The sequence below is a fragment of the Crocuta crocuta genome, unplaced genomic scaffold (genome assembly GCF_008692635.1).
Source record: "Crocuta crocuta isolate KB4526 unplaced genomic scaffold, BGI_CrCroc_1.0 scaffold21, whole genome shotgun sequence".
Lineage (NCBI taxonomy): Eukaryota > Metazoa > Chordata > Mammalia > Carnivora > Hyaenidae > Crocuta > Crocuta crocuta.
This window is the reverse complement of record NW_027527938.1, coordinates 4,648,520-4,675,449: the sequence shown is the minus strand read 5'-3', so window position 1 is coordinate 4,675,449 and position 26,930 is coordinate 4,648,520. Positions and strand designations below refer to the sequence as shown.

The 26,930-nt window shown below is 35.2% G+C and overlaps 1 pseudogene; it reads right to left on the bottom strand.

Annotated features, from left to right (window-relative positions):
* Window positions 1-26,930, bottom strand: part of LOC144221704 (uncharacterized) — a 130,523-nt pseudogene that overhangs the window by 9,285 nt on the left and 94,308 nt on the right.

Below are 26,930 nucleotides of genomic sequence, written 5' to 3'. Positions count from 1 at the left end.
TGGTACCTCATAAGTCATTAGCAATAATGGCCCCCTCTTTCATGATAACTAAAAATGCACTAGTCAGACTGCAAGAGATTTTATTTCAGACATTTGTAAAGCATATTTATCACCTAAACCTCCTAAACCTCTGGCCGCATTAAAAGTCAAAATATTAATAAGAAAGAAAAACTCATCCACATTTCTCTCTGCTTGAAAGGACTCCTCAGGGCACTGAGAGACTCACTTCAGAAGTAGTTGTATCCCAATTAGTAGTTAATTCTCCTCTCCTGTCCTATTAGTTTGCTTTTGAAAAGACAAATGTCACCATAACAAAACTGCCTTGTCTTTAAGCAATAGAAATATACCATCAGACCTCAAGGCTACCCTGGCAACCCAAGCATTAAAGAAACAGAATTTTGAGCAGTGGAGAAGAATTTTTTTAAAGTCTTTAGTGACTCTAAGAATGTCTCTTCATGAGAGAGCTTAGGGAAGAACACAAATTTGTTTATTCTATTCATCACTATCATTCTTCCTTGACTAAACCGATAAGTAGATATACAATGTATACAAATGCATAAGAAAGTTGAAAGGAGTCTAAAGACCCTAGTTCAAGTCCCAGTGCTGTCACTTACTAATTTTGTGTCGTTGAGTCCTTGGCCCCAACACTGAATTGATAGTTCCCTAAGGTGTGGAGAACTGGGAACAGCATATTTGGAACTGAGACTGGAAATCAGCAGTTCTGTTTTGTATTGCCTGTCAGTCAAGCAAGTGGAGACACTGAGTACATAGTTTGATATATTCATATGCAGTGATAGTGAGAAGAGAAATGAAATGTAAATTGGACATTTAGAGAAGGGAAAGAGATAGAGACGAAAACAAGGAAAATGTGAAAACATGAAAGAAAAGGAAAATGTTTTGAGAAAAGGGTTGGAGGCACTTGGGTGGCTGAGTTGGCTAAGAGCCCAACTAGATTTCAATTTAAAAAATGAGGAAAAATGAGACATAGAAAGGTTTAACTTCTGGTGTCTGGGTGGCTCAGTTGGTTAAACACTCGGCTCTTGATTTTGGCTCTGGTCATGATCTCATTGTTTGTGGGATTGAGCCCCATGTAAGGCTCTGCACTGACAGCATGGAGCCTGTTTGGGATTCTCTCTCTCTCTCTGCCCCTCCCCTGCATATGTGTATATTCTCTCTCTCTCTCCAAAATAAATGAATAAATAAACATTTTAAAAAAGAACAAGAATGAGGTTAGTCAACTATGTTGAATGCTGCTGAGGGGTCAAGCAGGAAAAAACCAGAGATGCTAACAAGCAGCCTGGCAGCATGGAAGCTATGGGTGACCATGAGTGGGTAGAGATGCAGATCTGATTAGTCTTGGACAATGGGAGAGTGTAAGATGAGGAGAATACGCTGCCTAAGTGATAAAAAAATTTTATATGAAGGAGATCAGACTGAAACTATAGTGGGGCATGGGCTCATAGGAGGGTACTTTTTTAAAATATATTTTTAAAAGTGTTTTTTTAAATATTTTTATTTATTTCTAGGAGAGAGTGAGAGAGACAGCGTGAGCAGGGGAGGGTCAGAGAGAGGGAGACACAGACTCTGAAACAGGCTCCAGGCTCTGAGCTGGCAGTCAGCACAGAGCCCGACGCGGGGCTCGAACCCACAAACCGCGAGATCATGACCTAAGCGAAAGTCGGACGCTTAGCCGACTAAGCCACCCAGGCGCCCCTTTTTAAAAGTGTTTTCAATGTGTATTATTTTTGAGAGACAGACAGACAGACAGACAGACAGAGACAGAGAGTAAGCTGGGAAAGGGCAGACAGAGGAGGACACAGAATGGAAAGCAGGTTCCAGGTTCTGAGCTGTCAGCACAGAGCCTGATGAAGAACTTGAACTTACAGATGGCAAGATCATGACCTGAGCTGAAGTTGGCCACTTAGCCAACTGAGCCATCCAGGTACCCCTGATAGGAGGGTATTTTAAAGATAGGAGATATTGGGCCATGTTGATAGGCTGATAAGAGTGATCCATTAGATAACTGCAATAGCAAAGATACTGAGATATGAGAAAGAATGGAATCTGAAATATTGTAGGGAAGGTGGTCTTTGACAGTACTAGGACCACAGGGGTGAAGTCTTTTTCGTGAGATTTTATGGGGTATTTTGCATCAATTGTTAACTTGACTGGTAGTTTGCATCCTCTTTCTTGATGATATAAGAAACAAGGTAAAGATAAAGGCAAAAACAGAAGTAATATAAAACTTTGAAACAGAATGAGAAGGTGTTAGAATTCTTTTTGATGAGGATGGAAATAGACATATTCTGAGAGCGTATATTGGTCCAGTCACGCTGCATAATCATTTGAGATTTATGGTCTTGAGTTCAAAGTAAAACTAATTAACGTGGTTGTACTCTGAACATGACAAAATTTACCTGCTAAGGTATAGAGATGGTAGAGAAAGAAGGCAAGAAGTTACTGAGAGAAAAGCAGAGTCTAAAGAAGAAAGAAAATGTATTGCTGATATACCGTGATTACATAAGAAGCAGCAGAAGTGAATAAATCAGCCAAAGGAAAAAAAATTGCTGCCATTTGAAAACAGAGGGAAGAAATGGAGGATGAGTGAGTTAGAGAAATACTGAAGTGGAGAACATGGAATTTGAGGGAATCCATATCAGACAATTTTAAGCTTAGTAAAGCAGAAAGTGTATTATTCATCTATAGGTTGAGTAGTGGACCAATGGAGAAGACATGAAAACAAAATAATGGTAATAGCTATTAAGAGCAGTTAATAATTCCACATATTAGCATTTAATATATTCATAATTAGAGCTTAATAAAAACATAAAACAGAGCCTAGGTGAAGAAAGGCTAGATTTAGATGAGAAGGATCATCTTTCTTTTTGAGTAAGAAGAAGAAAAGAGGTAGAGGGATGAACCAGAGAAAGAGAACACAGTCAGAAGAAGCTGCTTCAAGAGGCATGATGGAAATGAACAGAAATGGGAAAGGGAGGAGAAGAGCTGACGTGAAAAATACACGTGACAGCATCCGGTATGTCAGGCATGGTACTTCAATCGTGAGCTGCTCCTGTGCTGCTGGGCCCTTCACCACTGCTGGCTCCTTTTCCCGGTGTCTTACACTGGAGTTATTAGTGTTCAATAAACACTGCACAGCAGTGGTGATGAAAGTAGGCAGCCTCCTCACAAAGGAGAGCTGTGGGTCCAGAAGAGCCCCAGACCACAAGCCCTGAGAGAATCCGTACTGTCTACACTGTGGTCATTATGCCTACCATTTTCTATCGAATCTGGGCCTCTGTTTCTTCAAATCACAATGAGGGTGTTGGACTTCTAAGATCCCACTCTTACCACACCCCAGTGGAAAACATTTTCAGAAGCTTCTGCTTTGGTAAGTTATTCAGTATGGTTCTTTTGTTTATTACTCTTTTTAATACTTGTAAAATTTGACACATTTCCTGGGTTTCTATTGTCACCACTTACTGTCACACTGTTTTCCATCAGCTCCCAGCTCGAAGCCAGGGTGGCAGGCACAACTGGAAGGTTCCATTGTGTTCACACCGTGATGGTTGAGGTGAGCCGGCCCTTCAGCACACTCATTTATATCTGCAGAAAGAGATACACAGTAGCTATGTCTTCAGAGCTCAAATCAAGATTTATTTGTAAACTATAAACACGAGCTAAAGGATCCCCTTCCTCTCAACCCCAGACATCAAGCATAGCAGTAAAATACCACACAGGCACCATATTTTCAAATAAACCAACTGCTAATTGTATGAACTCAAGTGCTGGTCTAATGCTCTCAAACATGTCTATCAGAGCCTCCAATTGGGAGAATGATAAAAGGAAATAATTAAAAAGTATACTTTATCTGTTCCCTAATAATATAGGTACAAGTCATCAGAATTTGTCTTTAGGAATATATTTCACATTCTTAACCAAAAGTGGTATCTCCCTGATTTAAGGTAGACAGGATATGTGGACAAGGCATATTTGGGGCCTTCATGGGTACCAGTCCATGGTCTAAGCTCTACCTGATTGTCACAGGGCAGTGCCATTTAAACAAGGGCGCTTCCTCTTTCCCCTGACACTGAGAGACTGTTCCTTTCAGGGTAACTTCATTCTGCAGTCCAGATAGTCCCTGTTCTCTCCCTGCAACATCATTTTTCCAAGTACTACTTACTCTTGGACTGTGCTGCGTGTCATCTGCACTAGGGCATTCATAAGAAATACTTATTCTTCTGAGGTATTTTTAAAACTCTATATAGACAGTAATTTGGAGAATAGACTTTCTGAGAATAATGAATTAGACACTAAAATTTTGAAAGAGATTACATCTAGATACATCTAGACAGCTGTATATGTCTATACATACATGTATTTGTCAACTTTCCACAAATATTTAATAAAGTCCTATTCTGTGCCGGATGCTAAGTGAGGGAAATGCTGTGTAAACAGAAGACGAAAGCAGAAATGTTCTCTGTCAGATAAGCATATTAACACCATCAACAGAAAACTGTATCTTAGTTTTGGCTTAAGGAAGAAAAAATAAATAACTAAGCAGTAATTTTTAGATCTAATTCTTTTTCAGTTTCTCAATGTGTTTATCCATCCCATAAGTCAGGAAATATTTTGGTATTTTCATAATTAATCCAAATAAACTGTTTCTCATTTCATGGAAATGTCATGATAAAAATGAAGGATTCTGTGATTTCTCTGAAGTTATTAAAACAAAGACTGTCCCACAGGAATGATTTCATTTATTAGTTCTGGTTATGGAGTAATTTGTCACTTTCATCCTTGAATTGAAGTATGTCTGTTTTGCTATTTCTAGGAAACAGAAATATGTAACCTTGTATTTATAGTTTCTTTCTTTTTGGATTTAATTATTTCTAAGTTCTGAGAACACTCATTTGCACATACTTGTGTTTCAAAGGTTATCCCCCACCTTCTGTAGCCTATAATAAAAAGCTCCCCGTGTAGTTACAGAAGGTTTTGAATATTAATTCTGGAATTCACTTCATAATGAGAAACAGAAAACAAAAGCATTAATTCTGAAACTATACCAGACCATGTTTTTCATAACTAAAAATTTCACTGAGTTTTTATAGTTTCACAAAAATACCTTTCAGAATGATCAAATGAGATTATAAGTGTTCTTTTTAAAGCATAAATGAAAACACCTCTCTCCCAGCTGTTCTGACTATTCAAAACTAAATTACAACAAAATTTCAAACAATTATACAATTAAGCCATCAGCTTCAACCTTCTACCTCCACAGACCTTTGTGTCTTCAGACAGCTGGTACCCTGGGCAGACAGACACACCTGGCCACACCATTCTCACTCTGACAGATGTGGGCACATCCATTCCCACCTTCGCAGGGGGCCATCTCTGGAAGCAATTAAGCAGTGGTAGTTTATAATCCATTAACTTCATAAAGATATACAAGATGGAAGGGTGGAGAAAGGTAAGGAGGGAACTGGGGCCATGGAGTTTTTCATCTAAAGATGGTAAGGACTCTGGAAAATCTTTTACTACTTTCAGAAGGAACTAATCCCATAAAAAGTTGCCCATGTTGTGATCTGAACTCCAAAATCTAAACAGATTTAAATATGGATTCAACCCAGAGAAGAATTAGCTTAATTTCACTCTTCCCAGAATCTGCCTTCTGCCCTCTGGTACTAAAAGTTCAACAGAGTCAGCATGAACTCTACCATACACTTTTTCATTCTATCCTTCTCTCTCAACGATTTTACTCCATTGGGCATCAGAATCACCCTTGTATCTCTTCGGGGTCACCTTTGCTTTTGGATAAAAAACCATGGTGTGAGAAGAAGGCAGGCTGAAGTGACAGAGGAGGGTCTTAGCCATAGCTGCCATGGAGACAGAATATAGTTCAGATCCCACTGGAATTAAGTCAGGTGGCCTACTTTTCCCCATCACTTGCTCCTGTCTTAATCAGCCTTAGTCAAATTCTCTGGAAGTCCAGAATAATATAAAGTCACAAATCCTATCAAGAGTACCTCGATACAGAGCTTATTTGCTGACTTTGACAAGCTGCTGGGGTAGAACTTCAGAATTTTTGTTCCTTCCCCCCCCACATTTTTTCCTTATAATACCCAGAGTATAAAATCAAAACAATATATATAGCCATTCTGTCCCCACATGGGCCTAGTTTTAACCCAACCACTACCACACATAAAGGCTTTCAATAGTTTTTTGTGAATAATTTCTGACTTTCTTTTCAAAGAAAATAAAGTATATATATATATGTATATATATATATAAAGTATATATACTTTATATATATATACATATATATGCATAGTTAAATACAGCTACCATTCACAGGTACAGTACATAGTATTATGCTTCTTGCTTTTATGATATAGAAAAATTTACTTGAAATTGTAGATTAATTTGGGGGAGTATTGTCATTTCAACAATATTAAAGTATCTGATCCATGAACATGAGATGCCTTTCCATTTAGGTATTTCATTTGTTTCAAAATGTTTTATAGTTTTTAAAATATAAGTTTTGCACTTTTTGTTAAATTTATTCCTATATATTTTATCCTTTTTGATGCTGTTGTAAATAGAATCTTCAAATTTCATTTCCATATTATCCATTGCTCGTATATAGAGAACCAATTGATTTTTATGTGTTCATTTTATATCCTTCAACTTTGCTGAATTTCTTCATTGACTCCAATAGGTTTTGCAAGTGAATTACTTAGGATTTTCTATAGACAAATTGTGTCATCTGCAAATGGAGAGATTCCATTTCCTCCTTTCTAATCTTGATGCTTTTTCTTTTCTTACCTTATTGCTCTGGGTAGAACCTACAGTATAATGTTGAATAGAAGTGGCATAAACAGACATATTTGTCTTATTCCTGATCTTAGGGGGAAAGTTTTAAGTATTCACTATTAAGTATAATATTAGCTATGGGTTTTTCATAGGTTCCCTTTCTCAGGTTGAGAAAGTTCTCTTCTATTTCAAGTTTGTTGAATTATAATGAAAAGATGCTGGATTTTGACAAGTGTTTTGTTTTGTTTTTCTTCTTGAATCTATTGAGATGATAATGTGATTTTTGTACTTTATTCTATTTATATGGTATATAGCTTTAATTGATTTTGAGATTATTTTTCTGAGATAAGTCTTACTTGATTATAGTGTATAATCCCTTCTACATGCTGTTGGATTTGGCTTCCTAATATTTTGTTTAGGATTTTTACATCTACACTCGTAAATATATTTGTTTGTGGTTTTCTTTCTTGTGATATCCTTGTCTGGTATTCGTATGAGGGTAATTCTGACTTCATGGAATGAATTGGAAAGTGTTCTCTTCTCTTTAATATTTTTAAATAATTTGTAAAAATGTGTACTGTTCCTTCTCAAATATTTGCTATAATTCACCATTGGAACCATCTGGGCCTGTGCTTTTCTTTTTTGTAAAGTTTCAAAATTACTAATTCTATCTCTTTACTTATATATCTAACTTAGTGTGCCCTGAATTTCACACAAAGTAAAATTTGATGGAATTTGGGTTTTGTTTTCTTTACTGCATTTGTATTTTTGTCACAGGTTAATAGATCTACACAGCTTTATACCAGAAACTTAATTTACTTAATCTATATCCCCTACTACCAATTCTTAAGATAGTGGGATAGGTAACTTCTCTGAACTCTGGAAAGTGAGGGGTCATTTCTGCCAGATGCAAAATTATGAAGTAGATTGCAATTATATTTGTCATGTTCTTCTCATTGACCACTGTCTCTGGGAACATCTTTGCCCTAATGCCTTCTTGATGTCCAGGTCTCAATATAAGGAGTTACCCTCCCAGAAAGTGGCTATATATATATTATATATATAATGGTTATATGTAAGCCCTACTACCGTCAGAGGTCCTTTTTGTTTGGGGGACTGATTTTAACTGCAGACTTAACCCATTTGAATTAGACATGAAAGAACTATAAAATAAGACTTCTACAATGCAGCATTTGGCAAAACTTTTATTTTCAGCTGCAGAACATAGAAGGATATTTAAGGTAGCATGTGGGACACAAGTTATATTTTCAGTCAAGTTCCTAATGCTTCTTTTGTATAGAGCTAAAGGGCAGTACTCTTTATATAGTGGCACTTAAATGGGGTCTGTTCAAACTTGGCTTGGATCCTAAAAGGGTAACCACGATTGGGCTTACTTCTATCATAAACAAATAGAAAACCAGAGTAAAATGTATGAAACAACTGTCTGTAGATATTGGACAACAAAGAGCACAGAAGCAGGAATCCTGAGTGAAGAGAAACAAAGAAGCTAAATTACTGCTTTGGTTCTTCTGGAGACCATTTCTGGGTTACAGCACAAGAAAGAGAAACCAAAAGAGAGCTCAGTGATCCTGGAAAATTAAAGAAATAAATCAGAGTTTCTGGTTATCAAGGAAACTATCATTTGTGGAATGTTAGAATGGGCAGGGTGAGGTGGGGAAGAGAGTGCTACACAGAGGGGAAAAAAAAACCTCCAGAAATCTATATACTGATTCTTTTGAATTTTTCACTAAACCTTAATCCATATATACATAGGGTAAATCTCCAGGAGGCCAGGCAAAGAACAAAGAAGAATTAGGGAAGCTGTAAGTCAAACAATTCCCAAAGCACACAGACAGCCAAGTATCAGTTAGTTCTTAGCAGTCAAACTGGGGAAGTATTATTGAACACATGGGGCTTTCAGTAGAGATCCCACAAGGGTGATGATTCAGTACTAGGACTAATCTAACCCCATAGTAAAGTCAATTCTAGATTGACCCTAACAAAACTTGAAAACAGCACTTAACAAGATCAAACTGATCTGCAAATAACCTAACGTGGCACCCAGCAAAAAAGCACAATACTTTTTAAAGGAGAACAAAGCTAGCATTCAACAATGTGAAATAAATAATGTCCAGCATTCCATAAAAGGTTAACAAACATGTGACAGTGTAAGCAAACATGACCCACATCCAGGAGAAAATTCATTTAATAAAAATAGACTTACACATAACAGAAACGATTAAATCAGCAGATAAGTATATTAAAACAGCATTATATATAAATTTAATATGCCCAATGATTTAAAGAAAAACATACATTTAATGAGTAGAAAAAGAGAAGATATAAAAATCTACCAAAGGGAACTTTTAAAGCAGAGGGAGATAAGATCTGAAATAGAAAGTTCACTAAATGGTATTATCAGCACATTACATAATTAGAAAATTATTGAACTAAAAACTTAGCAGTATAAATTATCCAAAATGAATAACATAGAGAACAAAAAAGACTAAGCAATTTAAATACAGAAAGTCTGGTAACTAGGAGAGCAATATTAAGCAGACAATATCAAATTTTAGCAGGATCTTCTCTAGTCAAACTATCAGGAAAGAGTCTAACAGGAAAGAAAACTTTCAGAAAATGGCTGCCATGCTATAGCCAGACACCATAGAAAAAAATGTGACCCAACCCCCCACTTATGACACCAAAGCCTACACTTTCCCCCTCAACAGGATGTAAAGGGTGTTTTCCCCCTCCCCACTGCACTGATGTCAGAGGAGGTTGATCATAGAATCAAGACTTTTACCACCAATCAATGATAATGAGGCCACTTCACCAGGGTGGCCATGAAAGCTATGTGGGGACAGTAAAAAGACACACTTCCTAACCAAGTGGTACCAAAAGAGAGTTAGCATTCCCTTCTTGCACAGAATTAATGAGGCATACACTTATGAGCATTAGAAGCCAGCTGGTGGTAAACTTGGATTTTTATTCACACTAAGTAGAAAAAAGTGGTACTCTACCCACCCTATTTACCCTTCCAGAGTAGGGTCAATGGAAACCATTTAAAATATAAGGAGTGCATAATATCCAGACTCTAATAACATAATATACAAAATGTCCAGTTTTCAGTAGAAAATTACTCATGCCAAGAACTAGGATGATCTCAAGAAGATTGAAAAAGTGAACCAATAAATGCCATCACCAAGAGTTTAGAGATGTTAATATTATATAATAAAGATACTAAACTAGCCAACATAAAATTGCTTTAATGAACAATTACAAACATGTTTGAAACAAATGAAAATGGAAAATTTCAGAACTGAAGAACACAACAACCAAAAAACTCAATGGATTGGCCAATAAGTAGGATGGAGAGGACAGAGGAAAGAATCAGTGAATTGGAAGATAGAACAATAGAAATTACCCTAATGAACAACAGAGATAAAAACTAGAAACAAAACAAATTGAAAGAAAGAAAGAAAGAAAGAAAGAAAGAAAGAAAGAAAGAAAGAAAGAAAAGAAAAGAAAAGAAAAGAAAAGAAAAGAAAAAAGGAATGGAACTTTATTATTACTTAAAATTTTTTTTAACATTTATTCATTTCTGAGAGACAGACAGAGAGTGAGCGGGGGAGGGGTAGACAGAGAGAGACAGAGGAAAACACAGACTCTAAAGCAGGCTCCAAGCTCTGAGCTGCCTGCACAGAGCCCCACGTGGGGCTTGAACTCAGACAGTGAGATCATGACCTAATCTGAAGCAGGATGCTTAACCGACTGAGCCACCGAGACAACCCAAGAATGGAACTTTAGAGACCTACAGAAACATAACAAAGATAAAACAGTATATCAACATCAATATCTTAGGAGATAGAAGAAATATGGTGGGGCTGAAAATGTGTTCAAAGAAATAAAGGTGAAAATTCCCCAAATTTGGCAAAAGACATAAACCTATAGATCCAAGAAGGTGAGTAAAAGCCAAGCAAATTAAACCCCAAAAAATCTATAACAAGACACATCATAGTCAAACTTCTGGAAAGTAAAGAAAAAAGAAAAATCTTTAAAGCAATGAGAGAGACACTTCTTCTGAAAAAAGAAAAGTAAAATAATAGACTTTTCATCAGAAATCATGGAGCCTTGGAGGAAGTGACAACATTTTTCAACTAATAAAAGTAAACAATCCAGAATCTTACATGCAGCAAAATTGCTCTTTAGAAATGAAAGGAAAACTGAGACAAACAGAAAAAAAAAAAGATAGATAAGCTGTAACATATCAATAATTACGTTAGTATAAATGGCTTACTACACCAATTAAAAGGCTGAGATTTAGGGGGAAAATAGTGGGTGAGAGGGAGAGAGGTAACCATGAAAGACTCTTGAATGCTGAGAACAAACTGAGGACTGATGGGTGTGAGGGTGGGGAGATGGGCATGGAGGAGGGCACTTGTGGGGATGAGCACTAGGTGTTATATGGAAACCAACTTGACAATAAACTATTTGTAAAAAAAAAAAAAATTAAAAAAATAAAATGCAAAAAAAGGCTGAGATTTGAAGAGTGGATTAAAAAATATTCTCCAACTGTATACTCTTACATGAAATTCACTTCAAATATAAACATATAGGCAGATCAAAAGTAAAAGAATGGAGAAAATATATGTCATGCAAAAACTGATCACAGGAAAGTGGAGTGGCCATATTAATGTCAGATAAAGTCTACCCCAGTTCAAAGAAAATTTCCAGAAACAGAGAGAGACATTATGTAATAATAAAAAGAATAATAAAATAGTTAATCCACCAGGAAGACATAATACTATATGTGTATGTACCAAAAAACAGAACTGCAAAATAATGTGAAGCAAAAGCTGATAGAAATGAAGGAGAAATAGACAAATGCACAGTTATAGTTGGAGATGTCATCACTCTTTCACCAATGAATAATAATTAGACAGAAAACTATCAAAGACATAGAAGAACTCAACAACACCATCAACCCAGAAGATCTAGTTGACACTTATATAATGCTCCACTCAACAACAGCAGAATACACATTCTCATCAAGTGCTCAAAAAACATATGCAAACATAGATTACATCTTGGGCCATAAAATAAACCTCAAGAATTTCAAAGAATTGAAATCATGTTCCCTGATCACAAAGGAATCAACTGAGAAATCAATAACAGAGATTATAGGAAAATCTCCAAACACATGGAAACTAAACAAGACACTTCTATGTAATTTATGGGTCAAAGAGAAAGTACCAAGGAAAAATAAAAAACATTATACTGAATAAAAATCAAAATTCAACATCAAAAATTTGGGGACACAGCTAAAACAGTGCTCAGAGACAGATTTATAGCATAAAATATATTGGAAAAGATAAAGGATAATCTAAGATCACCTAAAGAATAGTCTAAGCTACCATTCCAAGAATTTAGAATAAGAAGAGCAAAAAAACAAAACAAAACAAAAAAACCCAAAAAACAAAAAACAAAAATCCTAAATTAAGTAGAATGAGGGAAATAAGAATAAGAGCAGAAAACAATGATGTTGAAAACACACAAAAAAAAAATATTGAACTAAAGAGCTGGCTCTTAGCATAGATCAAAATTGACAATAAAAAACTGACAAAGAAAATAAGAGAAAAGACAAGATTACCAATATCAGAAATGAAACAGGATGTTACTATACATTCTGATGACATCAAAAATATAGTAAGCATCAACTGTAAACAACTCCACATAACATACATTTGGTACCTTAGACAAAATGGGATAATTTCTTTTTTTAATTTTTAAAAATGTTTATTTATTTATTTTGAGAGAGAGAGAGGAAAGCATGTGTGCATGTGGAGGAGGGGCAGAGAGAAGAGGGAGAGAATCCCAAGCAGGCTCCATGCTGTCAGTGCAGAGCCTCATGCAGGGCTCGAACTCACAAACCACAAGATCATGATCTGAGCAGAAGTCAAGAGTTGGTCACTTAACTGACTGAGTCACTAGGTGCTTCAAATTTCTTTCTCAAAAGAAATACAAACAACCACAAGCCATTCATATGAAATAGAAAACGTATAAAGCCCTATAATGAAGAAAAACAAATTATAACTTAAACTCTACCCAAAGAGAAATCTCTATGCTCAGATGGTTTCACTGAACAATTCTACCAAATATTTAAGACAGAATTAACACTGATTCTATAATTTCTTCCAGAAAATAGAAAAAAGGATTTCTATTTTATGATGTATTTTATGAAGATGATATTATCCTGATACCAAAGGCAGGTAAAAACAATACAGAAAAAAGAAAGGGAGAAAGAAATGGAGAAAGGGAGGAAGGGAGGAAGGGAGGAAGGGAGGAAGGAATGAAGGAAGAGAGAAAGAAAGAAAGAAAGAAAGAAAGAAAGAAAGAAAGAAAGAAAGAAAGAAAGAAAGAAAGAAAGAAAGAAAGAAAAAGAAAGAAAGAGAATACTATAGATTGAGTCCTGTTTCAGACTCCACACTGACAGCTCAGAACCTGCTTGGGATTCTCTTTCCCTTTGTCTCTGTACCTCCCTTGCTTGCACTCTCTTTCTATCTCTCAAAATAAATAAGTAAACATTTTTTAAAAAAATGTAATTGATGTTTTTTGGTTCTAGTTGAAAGATACATGTATAAATCAGTGGAAAATAATGAAGAACCCAGAAACAGATCCACACAAACATGCCCACTTGGTTTTTTTTAAAAAAAATTTTAACGTTTATTTATTTTCAAGAGACAGAGACAGAGCATGAATGGGGGAGGGGCAGAGAGAGATGGAGATACAGAATTCTGAAGCAGGCTCCAGGCTCTGAGCTATCAGCACAGAGCCCTACGTCGGGCTTGAACTCACAAACTGTGAGATCATGACCTGAGCCGAAGTCTGACCCTCAACCCATTGAGCCACCCAGGCGTCCCTTGATTTTTGAGGAAGGCAAAAAAGCAATTCAGTGAACAAGGATAGTCTTTCCACAAATGATAGGCAACCAAATGGATCTTGACGTAAATCTCATATCTTACACAAAAATTAACTAAAACTGGATCATAGACTTAAATGTAAAACATAAAACTACCTTTAAAACTTTTAGAAAATATCACCTTTATTAATAACCTCTAAAAACTGGAATCAATTCAGATGGAAATGCTTAAACAAACTAGTATATCCATATCATGGAATACTATGAACTATTGCTACATTGCAAGAACTTGGGTGAATCTCCGGAGGACTATGTTGAGTGAAGAAAGCCAATCCATAATAGTATACATACTCTTTGATTTTGTATGTAACATTCTTGAAATGACAAAATGATAGAAATGGAGAACATATTAGTGGTTGCCTGGGGTTAAGGAAGGGGTAGTCTATGCCTACCAAGAAGGAAAGTGTGGTTATTAGTAGGGAACATTAGGGATCCTTGTGATGAAAATGTTCTTCATCTTGATTCTATCAATACCAATATTCTGGTTGTGAGATTGTACTATAATTTTCCAAGATGTTGTCATTGTGGGAAACTAGGTAGAGATACATGAGATCTCTCTATGTTATTTTCAAAATTGCACGTGGATCCAAAATTATCTAAAAAGAAAAAAGGACCAAAAGGTAAAAAACAAACAACTGCCCCCCAAAAACTACAAAAAATTCCATTAAGTGAATGAGTATGTTGGCCGAACTGTAATCTAAGTAACTTTTTATTAAAAAAAAATAGAATACAGAGCTGACTTGACTCATTCAACTCTCATTCAATAAACATTATTTAGGAATAATGTTAGAAAGAGAGACATCTGGGAGCCTTGATTATTGGAGAAACCCTGGACCCCATCAAGCAGCAAGTCTAAATGGGGACTGATAGTCTCCAGTTTAAAGCTGCCACATCAAAATGATTTTTGGATGTGGACTCTCTCTACCCTGGAGGGTATGCAGGTGGTTTTGGAATGGGCTGCACTCCAAAGGCCTAGAGGTCCTAGTTGCCCAAGGGATGGAACAGGGTAATTGTCAGGAAAGACTAGGTCATACACACACAAAAAGAAGTTTAATGAAAGAAGCAAAGCAATATGAAAACAAAGTAAACAATTACAGTAATCAAAAGGAAACTATTGAAAAGAAAATACAATATAACTGGAATCTCAGAAGAATGAATAGAAAAAAGAAAAAAAAAAACTTTGAAAAGGAATAGTGACCAAACATTTTCAAAATTTGATGTAAACTGGACCCACATAGTATCCAGAAGTCTTAATGAACCTAGGCAGGACAAACACAAATAAAACTGAACCATAACATATCATGATCAAGGTGATAAAAATCAATGATAAAGAGAAAATTGTAACAGAATCCAAAAGGCAAAGCATATTACATACAGAAGAAAATTAAAAAAAAAAAAAACTGTATATATCTTGTTAAAAACCATGCAAGACAAAAGACAAGGGAACATTTTTAAAATACTGGGGGAAAATAAAAACAAACCAAAAAAAGAATAGAAGTACATATCCAAAATGGATATGACATAAATGGAGAAGACATAAAGACATTTTTTAAAAAGTAAGCTGAAAGTATTCATCACTACAGATCTAACCTATAAGAAATGGTAAGGGAAGTCATTCGGGTATAAGGTAAATGGCAGCGAGTGGAAATGTGAACCTACACAATGGAATAAAGAATGCAAGTCATTCTACATATGCGATAAAAATAAGAGATAGTTTCTGCCATTTAAAAAATATCCAATATATATCTGTATAGGTTAAAACAAACATAATAGAAATACATTTGGTATTTTTACATGTGACAGTTGTATGAAGCAATGTAACATAATGAAATGCAAGTACATTGTTGTAAGGTCCTAACATTATACATCAAGAGGTAATAACATCTTGAAGGTAGACTATGATAAAATAATAATAAATATTGTAAATCCTAGAATAAAAATTATTTTTAAGGCAGTATAACTAGCAAAGCAATTTCAGAGACAAAATGAGATAAAAATTCTCAATTAACCAAGGAGAAGTCAGAAAAGAGGAAAAGGGAATAAAGAATAAATGAGACAAACAGAAAACAGATAGCATTCTCATAGGTTAAAGCCCATATGGCAAATTACATTAAATACAAATTCTCTAAATATTCATATTGAAAGATAAGAATTTTCAGACTGGAAAAAAGCAAGACACAACTACGTGCTACCTACATAAACATATTTTAACTATAAAGAACAAATATGTTTTTTAAAAGAATAAATATATATATTATAATAGCACTAACCAAAACCTTTGAATGGCTGTATTAATTTTATGTAAAGTAGATTTCAGACAAAGCAGACTAGTATAATAAGGTGATCAATTACTATAATAAATATGATAATGTGATCATTTTTCAAGAAAACACAAAACCATTTTAACTCTGTATGCACCCAAATAACAAAGTTTCAAAATACATGAAGCATAAATTGATACAACTGAAAGGAGAAATAGACACACTCATATATATAATTGGGGATTTCAATACTCCTCTACCAATAATTGATAAGATAGATGACAGAATAGTAATATGACTATAGGTAGGACTTAACAACCATCAAATAATTTAAAATGATATTTCTAATAACTTCAGTCAATAATTGAAGAATATATTTTTTCAAGTAGACAGAGAACATTTAACAAGATAAAATATTCTGAGCTCAAACCAAGTCTTGATAAATGTAAAATGATTGCAGACATACAGAGTATATTTTCTAATCAAAATGGAATTAACTTAGAACACAAAATGACACCTGCAATTTACTCAAGCATTCAGAAGTTTAACAATGCTATTCTATTATCCATTACTCAAGGGAATTAGAAAATATTTTTAAGTGAATGTAAATGTTATCAATATGTGTAAGGGAAAATAAAGAAGGGCTTAGGGAAAAGTATAGCTTTAAGTACTTATATGAGAAAAGAGGTAGGTCTAAAGTTTAATGGAACAGAGCAGAGAACCCAGAAATGGACCCACAAATGTATGGGCAGCTAACCTTTGACAAAGCAGGAAAGAATATCCAATGGAAACAGGACAGTCTCTTCAGCTAATGGCACTGGGAAAATTGGACAGGTGACATGCAGAAGAATGAACCTGGACCACTTTCTTATGACATACACAAAAATAAACTCAAAATGGATGAAAGACCTCAATGTAAGACAGGGCACCATCAAAATCCTAGAGGAGAAAACAGGCAACAACCGCTTTGACCTCAGCTGCAGCAATTCCTTATGAGACATGTCTCTGGAGGCAAGGGAAACAAAAGCAAACATGAAGTATTGAGACCTCATCAAGATCAAAAGCTTCTGCACAGGAAAGGAAACAATCAACAAAACTAAAAGGCAACCAAAGGAGTGGGAGAAAATATTTGCAAATGACATACTAGATAAAGGGTTAGTTTTCAACATCTACAAAGAACTTATCAAACTCAACACCCAAAAAACAAATAATTCAGTGAAGAAATGGGCAAAAGACATGAACAGACATTTTTCCAAAGAAGACATCCAGATGGCTAACAGACACATGAAAAGATGCTCGACATCGCTGATCATCAGGGAAATACAAATCAAAACTGCAATGAGATACTACCCCACACCTGTCAGAATGGCTTATATTAACAATTCAGGAAAAAAACAGATGTTGGTGAGGATGCAGAGAAAGGGGAACCCTTTTGCACTGCTGGGGGGAATGCAAACTGGTGCAGCCACTCTGAAAAACAGTATGAAGGTTCCTACGACCCAGAAATTGCACTACTAGGCATTTATCCAAAAGATACAAAAATGTTGATTTGAAGGGGCACATGCACCCCAATGTTTATAGCAGTGCTATCAACAATAGTCAAATTATGGAAAGAGCCCAAATGTCCATCAACTGATGAATAAAGAAAATGTGGTGTATACACACACACACACACACACACACACTGGAATACTACTTGGTAATCAAAAAGAATGAAATCTTGCCACCTGCAACAATGTGGCTGAAGCTAGAATGTATTACTCTAAGTGAAATAAGTCAGTCAGAGAAAGATCAATGTCATATGATTTCAGTCATATGTGGAATTTAAGAAACAAAACAGATGAACATAAAAAGATAAAAACAGAGAAGCAGGTAAACCATTAGATACTCTTAAATACAGAGAACAAACTTAGGGTTGCTGGAGGGAAAGTGGGTGGGGAGAGAGGCTAAATGGGTGATGGGCATGAAGGATGGCACTTGTTACAATAAATACTGGGTGTTATATGTAAGTGAGGAATCACTAAATTCTACTCCTGAAATCATTTTTACATTATATGTTAACTAACTAGGATTTGAATAACATTTAAAAAAAAATAACTAACTAAATAAGAAACTTAAAAGCAAGTTGACCTGAAATAGAGGAAGAAATAATAGAAATCAGTGAAATAAACAATAAATAACAAACACAATCAATAAAATGAAAAGTTGGTTTTTTAAAGGTCAGTAAAATTTAATCTCTAGATAAACTAAGCAAGAATATAGATATGACATAAATTAATAAGAGGATATTATGTTTCATTTTTTCAAATATATTTGACAGTTTATGAAATAGGGAAGCACCTTGAATGGCACAATATATATCAAAACTGACTCAAGAAGTGATGGAAAACTTAAAAAGCCTTTTATGGACATTAAAAATTATATTAATAAATAAAAAACTTTTCCTCAAAGAAAATTGTAGGCTAAGATAGTTTAACTGGTGAATTACCTTCAACTTTTAAATAATTCTACACAAACTCTTTTTTTATTTATTTAAAAACTTTTTAATGTTTTATTTATTTTTGAGAGAGACAGACAGAGAGAGAGAGGAAGACAGAATCAAAGCAGGTTCCAGGCTCTGAGCTGTCAGTACAGAGATGACACGGGGCCTGAACTCACAAACCATGAGATCAATGACCTGAATCAAAGTTGTATGCTTAGCCAACTGAACCACCCATGCCCCTACACAAACTCTTGAAGAAAGAGACAGGAGGGAATGTTTCTCAACTCACTTTATTAAGCCAAAATTACTCTGCACTAGACAAACACTACAAAAAAATAAAACTATAGAAAAATAACCCTAATTTAAGATAGATTCAGAAATCCCACATAACCCCTTGACTGACAATTCCAGATTTTAACAGGAGGGTAGAACACTTAGAACCCTCATGTGTGGATATATAAAGTTGCATAGCTCTGGAAGACAATTTGCCAATATTTTATAAGGTTAAATATGCACTTACTAATGGCCCGACAATTCTAGTCTTAGGTATTTGCTTTGTAATAAACTATAATTCAGTAATAAAAATGAATGTACTGCTAATATACACAAAGACATAGACAAATTTCAAAATCATTAGGCTGAGCTTTAAAAGAATACAGACATAAATAATCACATACTGAATTATTCATTTTATACAACACTCTAGAGAGAACACAAATCTAATTTATACTGACAGGAAGTAGATCATTGGTTGTTAAGATTAGAGATTTGAGTGATTGTAAGAATAGAGCAATTGGGAAAGGAAATACAGGAATTTTTGAGGAGATAGAAAAGGTCACATCTCTATTGTGGCAGCAGTTACATGGCATCTACATTTAAGTATGTAGTGTTAAAGTTGCTGCATTTCATTGAGAGTAAATTACATTTAAAATGTTGAGTTAAGAAAGATAAATAACAATAACAAAAAAGGAGTAATATTTTTGTTTGGATATAACTTTTGTATATCATTCTTTGTATATGTCCCAATGGATTTTTGAGCAGCCCCATTTATAGCAAGAACCAGATCTTATTTATTCATCTATACTAAGCCTTCCAAATATATTTGCTTAACATTCACTAACATGAATGTTAATGTTTTAGAGAAACATAAGAAAGCAGTGGTTACAACCTCACTTATATACTGCTCTTCTTGCCCAGATACTTATTGGCATCCTGACTGGCTATGACTTTTTGTTTTTCTAAGACTTAGTCCTAGGTACTGCCTCCTCTATAAAATCTTTCCCAATGATCTCAGTGACGGCTTTCATTATGGAAAGCAGGCAGTGTTTCTCAAATTGGGTTCCTTACTATCGTAGTTTTAGGGGATGATAGTAAACGTTACATGTTAAAAGTTTCCAACATCAAAAATCCTTGCAAATGCTTGCTCAGCAAAGCTGTTTTCCGTTGAATTTCTCATAGCTTTGAATATGCTATAATGGATTATGATCATCCAAAATACAATAGGTTATTCAAATTTGCCATGCTTTTTTGTTGTTCTTTTTTTATTTGACCATGGCATTATTTTTATTGTAAGTAGATTCAATAATTTAATGTTTCATAGAACCAATATAGAAAATGATGGATGATGTCATACATTTAGTTCTTATAATATCCCACCTTAAACCTTTAGAGATCAATAACAGGGCACATTTTATTTCTCTGAATAATTTACAATTCCTTGAATGCAGGGACCTGCTTCATATAACTTGATATCACCATCTGTCTATAATCTCCAGAGAAAGTGATTCCTAAACTGTGTTTTGATGGAAAGAGGATATAGCTATTAGAAATTTAGCTTCAAGTACTGGTCTTTTAGTTGCTAGCAAATCAAATGTTACCTTGAATGACAATAGATACATGATGGTAGACATTCCATGCATAACAGTGAATAAGACTGTGTTCACAGAACATTCATTCCAGAAGGTGAGATAGACAGCCTATGGGTAAACCAATTTAAAAAAATCATCACAGACTTTGCTGAGTTCTTTAAAGGAAATAAACAAGATGATGTAAGAAACAGTAGCTAAGGAGGAGAGCTGAAAAAGAGAATTTGGAGCAGAGGTCTTGAGACATTGAGATAGAAAAGACATAGTGTATTCAAAGAACAATAGGGAAAGTTCTTTGCCAGCACATGTAAAACACTGTGGTTCATGGTAAGGATTTTGGAATTTAAGTTTAATAGTAAGACACTGAAGATTTTAAGAGGATAAATGGTAGGGTCAAAAGTAAAATCCCCAGGTCTCCTCATTCTTGGTTTAATAATCCTTTCCTCTTTATTAAAGATTATTAAAATATGTGTGTTTTATTAAGAGAATACTTCAGAATGGTAGCCCTAAAGCCATATAGGATAAAACCTTTCACTGACTTTGTAATCTTAAATCCCTTGGTAGCTTGCATGCTTAAACACAGTTAAGGTATTTCAAATTCAAAAGAAATTGCTGTTTCTTTTTCATTTCCTATGTAAGTCGGAGAACATAAATAAGAAGGTAATTTAGATGGATGAGTTGCATGAATTTCTTTAAATACATTAGTTTAGCAGCATTTAAAAAAATATATTGTAATTTATCTGAACTGTTCAAAGTCTGGCTGAAAATCATTTTAAGGACTTGATTATTAGTCACAGTTTTGAGAGATGTTTACGTGGAAAAAAATACAACCTAAAAGCTTATTTTAGGTTTTTAACAAATATGAGACAAAAATATAATTTAATAATTCAGAACTTGGTTAACTATAATATTTACCTCTAGGGGCGCCTGGGTGGCTCAGTCGGTTGAGTCTGACTTCAGCTCAGGTCATGATCTCACAGTCTGTGGGTTTGAGCTCCTCATCGGGCTCTGTGCTAACAGCTAGCTCAGTGCCTGGAGCCTGCTTCACATTCTGTGTGTCCCTCTCTCTCTCTCTGACTCTCCCCAGCTCAGGCTGACTCTCTCTCTCTCTCAGAAATAAATAAAACATTAAAAAATTATAATATTTACCTCTAGTAAGACTTTGTCATATACTTCTATTTTTCAAAAGATGTATTTAATAAATAGCCAGAGATATATTCTTGGTTTATTCATAAAATTAAACTTATAACTATCTTCAGGAGCGCCTGGGTGGCTCAGTCAGTTGAGCGTCTGACTTTGGCTCGGGTCATGATCTCTCGGTTGGTGAGTTTGAGCCCCGCGTCGGGCTCTGTGCTGACAACTCAGAGCCTGGAGCCTGTTTCAGATTCTGTGTGTCTCCTCTCTCTGCCCCTCCCCCACTCATGCTTGTTTCTCTCCATCTCAAAAATAATAAACGTTAAAAATTAAAAAAAAAAACATAACTACCTTCAAACTATATGAGCTAATTTATACCTCTGAATTTGAGAAAAAACTCTTTTCAAATCTGTACAAATATATATGGAGACTGCTGTTATTTTATTATAACCAAAGACACAAATTTCAAGCTTAAGCCCAGAATTTTTTTCTTCCTTAGACATGATATATTACACTTCCTCAAGTTTCCAATGACCAGTCTTTTGATGGTTAAAGACAAATTAAAGAGGCCATGGAAAACATATGGCTAGTTTTGTTCTTAGCATGACTATCTCCCAAACAGTCATGTAATACTTTCTCAAAATCATTTTCTCAAAAGAATATATTGGTAACCTCCAAGTACCTCCCCATTGGCCCCAGAGCATTTGCTAAAGGCATTCATTAGTTCTTTAATTTCACCTCTTCCTAGATTCTAACTTCTTGATTTTGACTTCTTGAAAGCCAGTGATTCTACTTGGAAGGCTGAAATATCCATGTTTATCAAAGCACCCGTGTGGTTAAACAAGGCACATCTTCATGTATGAGGTTACAGTGGCATTTTACCAGGAAACATGTTCTGATCCATGAACTATGTCTCCAATGAAAAACTACTTGCATATATGGCAATAAAAATATCCACTCTAAAATCCCATAGCTTCCTTAATTGTTGATATTTGGAATATAATAGACTAATTGTGCACTCATCCTATAACGTAGAAGATATCTGGGACCTTGGCACTTCCCTTCTCTGAACTTGTTCCTACTCTTCTTTCAAAATTTAACTTATTTATTATCTCCACTTAAAAGTGTTCCCTGAACCTGTTTAGGCTGGTTTATGTGGGGTTATTCACTGGGGTTCATGTAATATATAATGCTTATTTTTGCTACTGTGCTACTACACCCTTTATTTATGCATTTGTATCTTCCCACTAAACCATGAGCTTGTTGAGGGCAGGGAACTGTTTTAGTATCAAAGAACTTTTAGTTTCTAATTCCAGTGCCTGGCATATAATAGGAACTTACAAACTACCCCTTGCATGATAGAAATGAATGACAAAGCAACATCTGAAAGAAAGATAAGCAGATTTTCCATCTGGTGAAATACCAAACGACTCTCCCAAGCCTGAAAGAAATAAATCCTCAAAGCAAAAATGAGATAAAACAATCGTTTGGTACGTGATCTTTAAAAAGAGACAGAAAATCCCCCAAACCTTTAGATTTTCTTTTCAAGTTTTGCTCATTACTAATATTATTCATTTCATATACTCACTATACTGTTCAAGTCCCTCAGAAAGTCAAGACTTATTTCTAACACAGCATTATGGATCCCTTACATCTAAGTCCTAAATAAAATTCAAGAAACCTATTTAGTTCATGGAGAGAAGTGCGATGGCTGTTAGAGTTTCTACATACTTAATAAACTGCATGCTCACTTGAAAGGCTAATCCAAACTAACTAGAGTTAGGGTCATTATGAACCTTGCAAGGGCACTCAGATATGATATGCTCACTAAGAATCTGACTGAGGTTCATAATTGACAGCAACTCGGTTTATGGGACAGTAAGATTGGATTCATCAAAGTACAATATAAGGCTTTGTATTGGCCTAATGAAGAAACTGGCCATATCCTTCTATGCTGCTTTAGTTTAGTCTGGCTGTCAATTTGGCAGTTCCTGGGTTGTGAATTGTGGACACTATTGCTTAACATTCATGTCTGGTTCACTTCCCAGCAGTGGCAGGTTCACCATCTACAATCATGTTTCCTAACTGCTGTCCAGCCCAGCTGGAGACCCAATTTCCAGCACAATCGCAGCCAGCTCTTGACAAGAGGTCTGGTAGTCAAATGCCACATTCTCTGAGGTGCTTGGAGGCTATCTGCTTTGTGAAGTATTAATAGATGCAATGAGAACACTGATGGGATGAGAAACTAAACATTTTTTTTTAAGTTAAGTATGTTATTAAAACATTCTGTTCCTCAGAATTGCCATAATAACTATCGTCTACGATATTCATGTTGACATTTAATACATTAAACTTTAAAAATGGCATGAAGTAAAGATCAAAGAGATGTGATTTTGTAACCTGGCACTGCCAAGGTCACTAGCTCTGTGATCTTGGAACAATCACTTGACTTCTAGGAGTCTTAAATCCCTTATCTATAAAACAAGCATAGTGACAACTATTTAATGGGACTGTGGCAAATACTAAGTGAAATGGTGTGCATAAAGCAACTAATAGTCTCTGGAATATCATAGGCACTCAATAAATGTTAGACATTATGAGTAAGACAATAACAAAAAAGAGACATTGAAATAGTTAAGAGAATAATAAGGTAAACATCAGAAAGACACATTTTAGAATTTAAAATATTTGAAGTAAAACAATGGTGACTGGTATGAAAATCCAGAGTGTATTCTGGCTTGTGTATAGCTGAACCTGACAGGAATTGAGAAAATAAAGAAAATCTTGATGGTAGGGAGTTAAAATAATCAAGACAAATACTAAAGTCAGCAAAGATTTACTAAGTTGGTCCTAAGTGTAGGATACTAGGACAGAGAGATAAGTAAGGTTTCCCCTCTGTCTTAGGGGCTGCCAGGGGGCTTACTCCACGTGGGGTGGTGAATAAGTATATACATTGTGGGAAAAGACGTAGAAAGTAAAGAGCATGTGTTGGAAAAAGAACCAGAATCAGGAAAGAATAGAGTCTCAAAATCCAAGGAAGAGATTTTCCAGAAGAAAGCCAAGGGCAAACTGGGTCAATTTCTGAAGAGTTTGAGAGTCAGCATGAAGGACTAGCTTGTTTTGTTTTGTTTGTTTTGTTTTATTGTTTTGTTTTTGAGTGCTTCCCTTGAGCTAAGCATGGTTTCAGGCACTTCTCAAATGTTTGCTTAATATAGCATTCAAGTAAGATGAGGAGAAGTATGGGATGGCAGCAAGGATCAAGGAAATGAATTTGGAAGAGAGAACTCTGAGCTACATTTGCAAATTGTTAACAAATAATAGCAATAATCATAAATATTAAAAAAATTATTAAAATTACAGATAATATTTACATGGTGCTTAGTATGTTCCTGGCACTGGTGTTAAGTGCTTCATGTGCATTCATGCATTTAATCTTCACAACAACTCAATGACGTAGGTACAATTTAAATACCCATTTTATAGAGGAGAAAACTGAGGCAGAAAATGTATTTAAAGTCCCAAACTTAAAAAATTTGACAGAACTGGGATTTGTGGAAAAGAGGTTCTGAAACTCAGGAGGCTGGATTCAGAACCTGTTTCTTAGCTCCTACACTATATGGAAGGAGAAGTCTGGTCTTTCTCATGATAGCTATAGAGACGGGACACTTACAAAGTTAGGTTACAAAGGATGAGGAGAGCTTCAGAAGATAAGTGACAAAGAGACATTTGAAGTCAGACAACAATGATGAATAAAAAGGAAAGAAGAGTTAAAGGGAAATGGGACTTTTGTTCCTGGAAGATGGGAGAAATGGCATTGAGTGAAAATTTTAGGGTATATAGGAACTGATTTCTAAAACTCAGTAAGCAAGCACTGAGAGTCAGCAAGGTAAGGTCCAGGAAAGTCGCACTGGATGGAGGATTTGCAGTTTGCACACAGGATTTGGTGTCATCGATAACTCTGAATTCCAGTCCTGACAATGTCAAGAAATAGCTTTGTGAACCTGCAGCTGAAAATGTATCTGTCTTTGCTTTAGGGATCTAGCAATTTTTTTGTGGGTCAGGCAATATACTAAGCTCTACATGCATTACTTTTTAAATCTTTATTTACAACCTTATGACATATATGTACAGTTATATATGAACAGTTTAATAACTGTTCATCATCACAGTAAATGACAAAGCTGGGACTCAACCTAAACCTATCCACCCCCATAGTCCTTTATACCACTGGGTTTTATTGCTTCCATAATAACCTTGCATTACCTATGAGAAGAAATAGGTTTGAGAATTTTGAACTCCATTCACAATTACAGCGCATAAATATAGGAAGGTAGGAGGTTAAGAACAATGGCAGCAGCAGCAGCTGGTGATCTGTTATTTGAAACTGAGTATGTGCATAGCACCAAAGCCAACAATTCAGTGCAATGCTTGCTGGGGAAAATTCATTCCCAGTGCTGTGAACAACTTTTTAAACAAGGGCACTTGTTGGGTGGTGGAGGTAAGGGAGGAGCAGGAATAATTTGGAGGGACTTCAACAGCATCGGATCATATCAAAAGTAAGAAGAACAATGAAAATGGATCTTCATTGCTAAATGTGGAAATTTTTTCACAAGAGCTTTCCTTTGAATGGTGCAGGAGGAATGTTGGCATACTGGTTTACAACTACGGATACTAAATTTTTCAGGGGAAGTCAAATTTTCAAGTATATATACAGATGCCAGACCTTTTATCCTAATTTTTGGTTTGGAAAAAGTTAAAATACAAGAATCTCAAATTGTTTCCAAACTGCTACTGTAGCTTAATATCTGTCATCAATAATTTCCATGTATAAAGGCATTTCCAAACATACCGATATTGAAAACAGGCACACTTGGAAATTCTATTAAAACGATGGTAGATATAATTCTTTGATGTATTTGTAAAGGGTAAATAGGTCAACAAAGACCATTTGACATTAATCTTCCAATATGTCATTTATTCAGAATAGCTCCTAATGATCTCTGTAATTATCAAAGACTCAAGCAAACAGTCCCTTAAGTAACATATCTCCAAAATAAGAAAACACAGGACACTTTTCAGCACTTTCTAGCGTAAGCAGTCATCAAGGTATTACTGAGTGATCATTACCCACGCAAGGCAACTGCCTCTTAAGATTTTTGTCAAATCCAAATTCATATGAATCATCTTTTAGACTTCTAAAATATTTCATAACATTAAGGTAAGAACAGATTGTTAGGTGTGTTTCCCACAAGATACACAGAGGTGATATGATTTGCTAGAAATCAAGAGGATTTGAATTTAGTGTTCTATTGCTCCCAAGTTTTAGTCTTATGTCTGTTAGGCTGGGCTGCCTTAAGATTTAAGCTCGCATAAAAATTTGATGCCATAAATTGTGCAAG